Below are 10,569 nucleotides of genomic sequence, written 5' to 3'. Positions count from 1 at the left end.
TAACATTAACATTAACATTAACATTAACATTAACATTAACATTAACATTAACATTAACATTAACATTAACATTAACATTAACATTAACATTAACATTAACATTAACATTAACATTAACGTTAACATTAACATTAACATTAACATTAACATTAACATTAACATTAACATTAACATTGGTTATTTCTTAAAATGTTTTTATTTTCAATAGTTGACCAGAATAATTACTATAAAAGTGTGGAAATGTAGAACTCACATTTTTGAGCTTTTACTCGTAAATAAATCTAGCATGGGTATTGTTCACTACAGATGTATATATATATATTTATATTTTTGATGATACAGATCTTAATTTTTAGTCGCTTGCTATACAAAAATTGGCGTACGGCGAAAAAGATACACTTTAGGCAAAGTTTTTAGTCAAAATATAACAGGAAATACCATTTTTAAGGGACAAGAAAAATCCAGTTAAGTCTGAGTTAGAGTGGCTTAGAAACAAATTGATTGCTAATAATTTAAATTTTGAGCAGATTCCTACATCAAATGTTTCACAGTGCATCCGCTGAAGCGTTTTTTATTTCGCTTTATTTCATTTATAGTATGTCAGTATATACTTCTATTGCGGTTATTATTGTGCTGATTGCTGTTGTTGCCGCTGCCGCTGCTGCTGTTGCCGTTTTAGCTGGCTATGCAAATAGCTGGCTTTTACCGCGTAGTTTGCGTAAATAATAACAATAATTGTTTGGCATTTCGCAAACGCGAAAAGCAATTGGTGGCAGAAATGCCAAGTCGAAATGAGATGCATGTTGCAACTTCCCGTTGCAAAAAAAAAAACAAACAAACGCAATAAAACCAGCACGAGCACATGACGAGCGTAAGTGTGTTTGTGTGCACGTGTGTGTGGATAAGAAAAGTTGGCATGGATGGTCGAATGCAAATGATCGTTTCGGTTTTGCTACATTTGTTGCATGTGCGTCACTTGGCATTGCGTTTGCCGCATATCAGTGCGCACTAATTGCACGGCTGTTTGACCAGAGGAATAATAGTCGCTATAAGAAAAAGCAGAACGACCACAACAACAAAAATTGCACAACAACAGCGCTATTTTCATGCGAAAAGAACACTTGGCTGCGCGTGCCAGTGATTTGTGCAACGCAATGCCACAAACAAATCAAAGTAAGCTAGTAACTTGCAACACTGACGCACTTGCCGTTGTGCACGCAAAACAACAACAAAGATGTGCATACCTCATTGTTGCTGCTGTTGCAAGCTGTTTTGTGTGGCATGCCACATACGTTATTTGCATGCGCGATTTATTTGCCATGCTAAATAAGTGGTTTGGCATTTAAAGTGGCGCTTCATTAGAAAGACGCACAGCAGCGGCGTCGATGCACATGCATGATCGAATAGCGGAGTTGTAGCAAGTTAAATGCACGCACCACAGACAAAACAAAAAGCGCAACACAAAACAGTTGTCGTTGAAGCTGCAAATCGCTTGATATGCATCAATTTGCTGCAAAAAGCAGTCTTGCAACACGGCAAACCACCTGCGTGAATGCTTTTGTACATATATGTATGTACTTGTATAAGAATATACATATCCACACAATATTGTTGCCGCACGCCAGGAAATGAAAAAAAAAATAGTTTTATTGTTGTTGTAAAAGAAAGCTAACTGTTGAAAAGTGGCATTAAGTGCAAGTTGCATTTTTGCAGTGGCATGTGAAAGGCTTTTAGTGAATGTTGCAAACACAGGCGGCGGAGATGGATAATTTCTTTTGGGAATAATTTGGCGCTGACAAACTATGTAACCAAATTTGCTGCAACAATGTGTCAACTTGTGTGAAGGACAACATGTGGCAAATGAAATGTGAGTTGTGTGCCGCCGTAAACGTGCCATTGTTTGCTAATCCAGCCGCTCACATTAGCTAAAGTGATTAATGTGAGGCCTACATACATACATACACACGCATAATTCGTTTATTACTTGTCAACTTGCAGTCATGCACTTATGCTGATCATGTTGCAAGCTCATACATGTCATGTTGCACGCATTTTGACAAGCTATGTGCCCATTTTAAACAATAATCGCTGCCATACCGTTGCGCCGCGCTGGCTATGCGCCCGAGTGATAAATGAGGTGACAGCGCATGCGCTTTCGCCTTACAAGCCGGCATGTTGCAACAACACATAACAGCACGGAGGCACTTCAAGACCCTGCGCTAGTAATTTATTACTCGCTAGCCTCAGCAGAGCCCACTCCGCACTATTATGCGCTTCCTCATCGCCTTCTTCGATTGTGCAACATATGTATGCCTGCGCTTGCTACAGCGGCACACTGGCGGTGGTCTGTCGCGCTTAAAATTAAAATGAAAAATTAAAATTCCGCAACAAAAGCTTGCAGAAGAAGTTGTATTATGTAAAATTGTTAACATGCCATCAACCGAAAAATGACTTGGAGGTGGCAGGCTAGTAGCTGCTAGTGGTTGTTTGGTGTTACTTGAAAGCTTATCGCTAGCAGACGATAAATCAGCGGTCAACAGTAGTTCAAACAACAAACAAAAAGCGTTTGCGCATTTGCTACCAAGATAAGCTGTCACATGCAATGCGCATGCGTGCAACGCATTTCAAGTTGCGCGTGTTACACGCATATTGTCCACTACCGTGCTGCGGCAGATTGGCAAATGAAAGGTATTAAAAACAAAAATAAGAGTAAAATTAAAGGCAGAAAAAATCGCACTGACTTTATACCATTTTTTTTATTGCACGCGCCCTTTTTCGTATGCGCACACGCTCAGCCAACGCAACGCATGCGTGGGTGTGTACTGCTGGCACATTAAACTCTGGTGGCATGCCGCAAATAATGTAAACAATACCTTGGCTTCGGCTTCTTGTCTTACCTTTTCGCTGTTACCCGACTTGACATTTCAGCTGATATTGCAGGCATTCGACAGGCTGTTACCGCTACTGCCGCTGCTGCCACCACTGCATATTTTCAAAAATAATTGACATGAACTTTTGTGGCATTTATAGGTGGCAACATTATGCACTCAGCTGCCAGCGCGCATTAGTGCTCGAGAGACATAACGTGACTGCCGTCGTATTTTTATGGGCACACATAATTTTTTATATTTTTTTTTTTGTTGCTTGCATCTTGCAGTTGCTGCAATTACGCATTTCTGCTGTGGTGGTATGCTGCTACGTGCATAAATTGTATGATTGTGTGTTTGAGTGACGTAATACGGGTAACACCTTTGTGACGAATTTTCACCAAAATATGCATAAATCACGCGTCGTTAGGCTTATAAACATTTTGTGCCACGTTGTGCAACATAAACATAGGTACATACATACATATGTACATTTGTACATGGTACTTAAATGTGTCCCATTTTTGTGTACGAATGTTTCTTTTAAGTGCTCAAACAAAAAATTGGCAGATTGCTAAGCTGACGTGCACACAATTTGGGATTGTGAACTAGAGATGTAATTTTTTTAGCTTTTTACGATCCCGGGATTTTCGGGATGTCGTTATTACAATCCCGGGAGCACGGGATTAGCCCCGGGATTTAGATATTCATTACTTTTCAACAACTTAAATCGGAAAAATTTCTTCTTTCTCTCATACCATAAAACAAAGTACCAGGTTGACCGACCTTTGCCCGGAGTGCATATATGTACTTTTTAAAGTTTTCAAAATTTGCATAGCTTTAAAAAAATATTTTGGAAATAAACAAAAAATAGGTTTTCGATATCTATTAAGTAAATTCCTCTCTACTCTAAAATTTAGGTGGAAACCCTATTCCGAAATACGCTGGAATGAATGGAACATATCTTGAGCATATGTGTACTGTGTATACATAAAAAAATTTCGATTGAAATTAACAAAATAAAAATTTGTATTACATAGAACCCTGGCAATCCTGATGGAAAATATTTTCTGACCAAAGTTCTCAACAACACCTTTCATTTGATACCCATATTGCGATGTTTTAGATAAATTGTGTATAATCGGAAATAAGTGGCAACCTTACACTATTATCCTAAGAAATAACATTTTATGTATAGAGAAAGCATTGTTTCTGTTGTTGTTCTTTTGGTACCCATGAATAGTAATATTTTATCTTTTTTTTTGTAAACAAAAAATTAAATAAATATGCGATTCAAAATAGGTGGCAACCTTAAAAAATCTTTTTGAATTAGGGATATTTAAAATACCTTCCATTCGATACCCATACTATGATGTTTTAATTAAATTTTAACTAATTTCGAATAGGTGGCAAGCTTGTACGAATCTTCTCGGAGATAATGTCTATTCAGATAAACTTAGAATCCAAAACATTATCTGTGTACAAAATTTCATCAAAATCGTTAGTGCCGTTTCCGAGAACCTTATGGATATATATATATATATAAGAATTGCTCGTTTAATGTAATAAGATAATAAATAAATGGGTTTGCAACCAACTTTTTATTTAAAGTGGCGTTTTTATTTCTGACGTAAGGATTTATTTTAAAGGACTTTATAATTTCAATGATATGATTGATTCCAAAATTTTTTTCAAAAATTCAATGCAATGTAGAATAAAAATATGGGTACTAAATGATAGAGAAAATTTCTTTAGAATTAAAAAAAATATATGGATTCACAAGGACGAATAGGTAATTTTTTAAGCTGATAAAGTTAGAAGGACGAAATTCGAGGATGTTATCGAGTTTGTATAAGTTCTTAACATATAATTTTTTCAAAAACAAATATTGCGAAATTTCAAGGATAAAATTTTAAGATGACTTTTTTAATACTTACCAGTCCTTATGCACCAAAAAAGTTGAATCTGATTAAATTCTACAGAATTTGCTCTTTGCTTTGACACCCATAGTTCTTCTCTAAGCACATTTCTCTGAATTTTTAAAATCATTAGGGGTATTCTCTGAGTCTTGCAAAGCCCTTGCATGGTGCACGGACTGCACGGATTGCACGGTAAAAACCGGTTTTCGTATGGGACAGCTTTGCAATCCGTGCAATCCGTGCACCGTGCAAGGGCTTTGCAAGACTCAGAGAATACCCCTATTTTGAATTACTTACATCAGAGTGAAAAACTAAAAACGCTATTTTACTATATTTGGCCCATGGTTTTCGAATATTTTGATATTTGTGTTTAAAATTTACTATCGCGCGGTGTTATATGCTAGACATTAAAAAAAAAAAAAAAATTAATTATTAAATAAAAAAAGAAATATAGCCAATACTGGTCAAGAGAAGCAGTTTCTATTATTGCCATCAGTGCAAATTGCAAATCCCGAAAATCACGGGATTACTTGCCAAGAGTCGCAGTCGCAGGATTTTCGTGACCTACAAGACACCGGGATCCCGGGATTAATATTCCTATTGTGAACGGAGCGGATTTAAAGTTTGTAATTTTTTTTTAAAGAAATAATCATGAATGTTGCTTAAGTTTTTTAATTGGCTAAAACAATTTTTCTTTTTTAATAGAATCCAAGCTAAGCATCTCTTAAGGGTAGTTTTTTGTATGAAGAAAATACACTGAGGGAAATAATGCATAGTAAAAATGAATACTTTATATTTGATTACCGTTTAAAAATGTTCGTATTTAAAAATAATATTTTCATACAAAATTTATTACGCACGTATTTGACTGTTCACATCTGAGTATGTATATGTAAGTGCAAGAATGATAGAATACAAGATTGCGCCAATCGAGCTGAGAGTAACTGGCCGTGACGTCAATAAATACCAGAATGAGAGAGCAAGACGAACTCGACAAGAAAAAGAGGAAGCATCGAACAAAAGGCAGTATTGCCAAGTTTTCAATTTGAAAAAGCACCAAATATTTATTGGTGTATTTTATGGACTTTATATGCATACATAATTACATTGTAAGGATGCCGATTCAAATTAATAAAAATCAATGTTTCTTGCACGACGGTCGATTTTTTCTGGCTTGATTGAAGTTGCTGCCACATATTTTGTTGTCGCTTATGATTGTGCCATGATTTTATTAAAATTTTTGTGAAGTTGCTTACCACGCTTATGATTGCTATAAATTTTGCTTCCATTTTTTTAAGATTTTATAATTTGGTGTCTTCAAACTAAAAACAAAAGCACCAAAAACACACCAAGCACCAAACTCAAAAATGTTCGGGTTTTGAATACCCACTAAATTTGGTGCGAAAAGCATTAAGTTGGCAACAGTGAATGTAAACAAAAGTATTTTATGACGTCAGCGATTGGGTGGATGCTGTCAAATCGACGATGAGAGGGTTAGCGGTCCGCGAATGGCGCGACCTTTATTTTCTGGATCGTGATGTAAGTGTACATACGCACCCCAAGTATGCAGAGCGCCGCTCTGAGAGCGCGGTGACAACACACACATACATACATAGTACATACATGCCCTGCAAAAAAATGTGCGACTAATCTCTAAAGAGAGTATTCCGGTATTACTCTCAATCGGGTACAATTGGGCATTAATTAGTCGCAACTAGTCTCATACGGGTACTAATGGAGATCAATTAGTCTCGACTCATCCCTTATGGGTATAATTGGAGATCAATTAGTCCCCAACTCATCTCTAACGGGTACTGTTAACGATTTAATGATATGTACGCACTTAGTCAATGAAATTTCATGTGCGGCGTTGGCACACAGAGAGAGTATTCGCCTAACAAAACTGAGCACCCCGGTTCGAATCTCAGCTGGCGCAAATTTTTATTTTTACTTTTTAAAAGTGTCTAGGCGCATTTTATACCCGTTCGGGTATAAAGGTGAACAATTAGTCTCTTCATAGGAAATGCTCGAACAAAAGCGATCAGTACATTCCATCCCAACAAGCATTTTAGTAAACGTTTTTAAAAATAACTTAAATTAAGTTTGCTATAATAAGCGTTAAATAAGCATTTTTAATATTATGCTTAATAAAAGTTTTTTCAAATAAACCTTTAATAAGTTTTGAGAGCGAATGTTAATAAATAACTTAAACTTATAAGTGAAATGTAAATGCCAACGACATGAAGTAATAAATATAAAATTTTTTCAATCGTAAGTGACGTGTTTACGTTTTTTAAAATATATTATTAAAAGAAAAAATTAAATAAAACCGATGTGGTAAAAAAAAGTCCAATCCAGGACCCGCTGCGCTAATCGAGGGAGCATTCGAGTCTTAAAATGATGAGTTTCCCTTATCCTTTCTTAGTTTAACACTCAATTAAAAATGTTATAAATTTTTTTCAGAAAAGTTCATCAATGAGAATGGCGGCGATGAAGCGGAATAGCTTTCTTTTGAAAATTTTTAGTAAGTTTATATTCATACGCTTATAAAAAACTTTTTTTGAACCTTTATTATAAGTTTACACTTTTACGCTTATAAAAGCTTGCTTTTGAACATTTATTACAAGTTTACATTTCTACGCTTATAACCAATGTTCCTTTTCGATTATATTACGCTTACCTTCAAGCGTTTTATAAACAAAAAATCAACGTTTTGTAAGCTTAATGTTTATAATTGAAAACTTAAAAAAAACTTTCTTTAAGTTTATTTTGCTTGTTGGGATATAAAGAGATCAAAAGTGGTATTAGTCGCATGCTCCTTTGCGATTGCTCCCGGAGTCATCCCGGATTAGTCCCATTTTTGCAGGGTGTTTATACGTACAAATCGCGTGCTGTGGTGTTGACGGATATTCAACATTTGAAAGCAGATTTATATGGCTGGGTGTAGCTGAGTGCGCAAAGATGCTTCCCTGCAGGGAAAGCTACTAGTTGTGAACTAGAATTCTACCGGTTTGCGTTTCAGCCGAACTAGTTCACGTTCTATCCTTTTTCAATGTTAGCCACTGGTATTTTTAACATTGCGATGTCCTACGAGATGTCAATTGTCAGGCTATGCATCAACATCTACTAGTATAAATACTAGTAGCATCATACCAGTTGATGATATAATCTGCCAATTCATGCCCCGTGAAAAGCATAAGTGTGCCTTTTTGCCCGCGACGCTCCAGCAGTCACAATGACCGACAGAGCAAAGCACTCGCGTGGTAAGCCTAAGGTCCCAGGTTCAAATCCTGGCGCAGGGAAAATTTTTTTATTTTCTATTTTATTTTTATTTTTTATAAATTAATTTTTTTAGGCTGTTTATTGTAATTTTTAAATTTAATAAAAAAAATATTTTTGTTTAATTTCTTTGTTTTTATAGCACAAGAATTTCTTCGTAAATGTTTTTTTTGCAATGCAATTAGATTTTCAAATTTGTTATTTATTTATAAATTGAATAATTTATTTTTAATTACATTAATTTAACTTTAAGAATCTTAACCACCTCCAAACGGCCTCGAACCTGCGATTTCAGAACCAGAACCAGTAGTCTTCACGTGACGCCCCGCCGACATTTTTATTTTAGGCTTTGGCAATTCAAAGGTAGATGTCGCTGATCGCCTAAGTTCTTCGAAATTGTCGAACTGGTAGGCACATACTAGTTAATGAACCAGTATTTTTTCTAACTGGTTTGGCTTTTCGCTGCAGGGTTGCCACAAGTTGTTGATGTCCGGAGACGGTCGGGTTCGAATTCCACCGCAGGCAACACGTAAATAAATTTTTTTTTTAGTTTTTGTCTTGATTATTCACTTCACGGATGCTTTTTCAGTACGAACGCGATCATTTTAATTTGCGCGTAATTGAATTGAATATTTACCAATATACAGTACTTTCGTTGACGGTTATAGTAAGATCAATTACGTTTCTATTTGATTTTAATATTTTTTTCCCTCAGTGTAATACCACAACCGATTAAATATCTATTAGGGTGTCAACCCAACGATATTTCGAGTTTTTCATCGAAAAAAAAAATCTTTTCAGCAAATACTACAACAACCCATACAAAAAACGGCTTCAGCGTCTCCAAAGAAAAAATCGACAATCAATGTTTCCCATACAACCAGATGACCTCGGCGGGTATCTGATTTCGTAAATGCACAGCATGAAATTTGATATCACCACTTCGAATAGGAAAAACGCAAAATTAAAAAAAAATTAAAACTATCAAAATATTTGACACTGAAATGTCATTAATAATAATTGTTAAAATTTCACAACAACAAAAATGAGCAATTTGCAACGCGTAATTGCCACCCAAAAGCGTGTTGGAAAAAAGTAGAGTTCAATTCTGTGCCATGGGAGAGATGCAAATCGTTGGAAAAAAGCCGGTTGCGAACAAGCTGCTGGTGGAAACCGCAGCGGTAGCGACGACAAACGCAACGGCTGCGACTACGAGTGCGCATGTGCGGTACGCATTTGAAATCAATACAGCACGCAGCGCCAGCTATCGACGCTTGCTGTGCCTTAAAATTGATATGCCAAAAGGGGCAACAACAAGAACAAACACAACCACAATGACGACTACAATAGCATGAGCGCCACAACTGGCAAGTGGCTGAACAGCGACAATATGCACAACAACAATTTCAAGAAATTAATAGTTTGTGCCTTGGCTGCACCGCCAAAGCGGTAGCCGCCCATTTGGTAGCACCATGCAACATGCAGAGCAATTTATTAATGAGGTTGCAAGTTGATTGCAAAAGTTGACTCAGCGATGGTGGCCAAGCGACTGTAGACGGTGGTCGTCGACAAGAGTTGGCGCATAGCCAATGGGTTAAATGGTATAGTACGTATGTATGTACATATGTATGTATGTATGCATGTATATGGTAGTGCGTTACTGTGTGGCATGTTCGATTTTTTCTTCTTGTATTTTCTATACCAGCTTCTAGTCTCTTGCCTTTGTGTTTGTTTTGGGCTGTAATTTCAACTGCACTCGCCTTCAAATTTACATAGCCAGCGGGGGTTGGGCATTTATTGAGCTTATTAGCTCATTTTTAACTTGCAACATGCAGCTTACAACTTGAAACAAGCTGGGTTTGTGTTTGCATTATGGGCTGGTGAACGAAATGCGTTTCCTGTTGCATTTTTTTTAATTTTTTGTTGTTTTTTACTTTAAGTATTTTGCTCTTATTTGCGTGCAACAACGGCTTCATGTTTGTGATACAATATCACGCGCATATTGTCTTGTTTGCGCCACACACTGCAAATGAGGTGTCAAATGACAAACGATACGTGTATCGCAAAACAGCATGCAACAACGCATGTCGCATGCTACACATATTGGCACAAATACAATATGCAATGTCGTCACAATCAGTGCTAAAATGCGAGCACGCGCATGCAACACAAAACGCATTAAAACGTGCATTAGTCACAACAAACATATCCGCATGCGGTATGCTACAACGTTGCAGCTGTGCATGCGCACGCGTCGCGCTCGCAGTGGACATGGCGCGCCAGGTCAAAGTGCGTTCATTCTTCAAATGCTTGCATTCCTACTTTTAAGCTTGCTTGTACGTTTGTCACAAGCGTTTTTGGGCGCCAATTGTTGTTGTTGTTGTTTTTTGTTTTTTGTTGTTGTTTGTTTTTGTTGTTTTGCCTCTGGCTAAAGCTAATCCGCTTCGTTTACTCGTGCCACATTTATCATTATTGGATTTTCGCGACTCGGCTCCTCCTTCTAG

This window comes from Rhagoletis pomonella, unplaced genomic scaffold (assembly GCF_013731165.1).
Source record: "Rhagoletis pomonella isolate Grant_MI unplaced genomic scaffold, Rhpom_1.0 Rhpom_scaffold_00101, whole genome shotgun sequence".
Classification (NCBI taxonomy): Eukaryota; Metazoa; Arthropoda; class Insecta; order Diptera; family Tephritidae; genus Rhagoletis; species Rhagoletis pomonella.
This window is presented reverse-complemented; position numbering follows the sequence as displayed.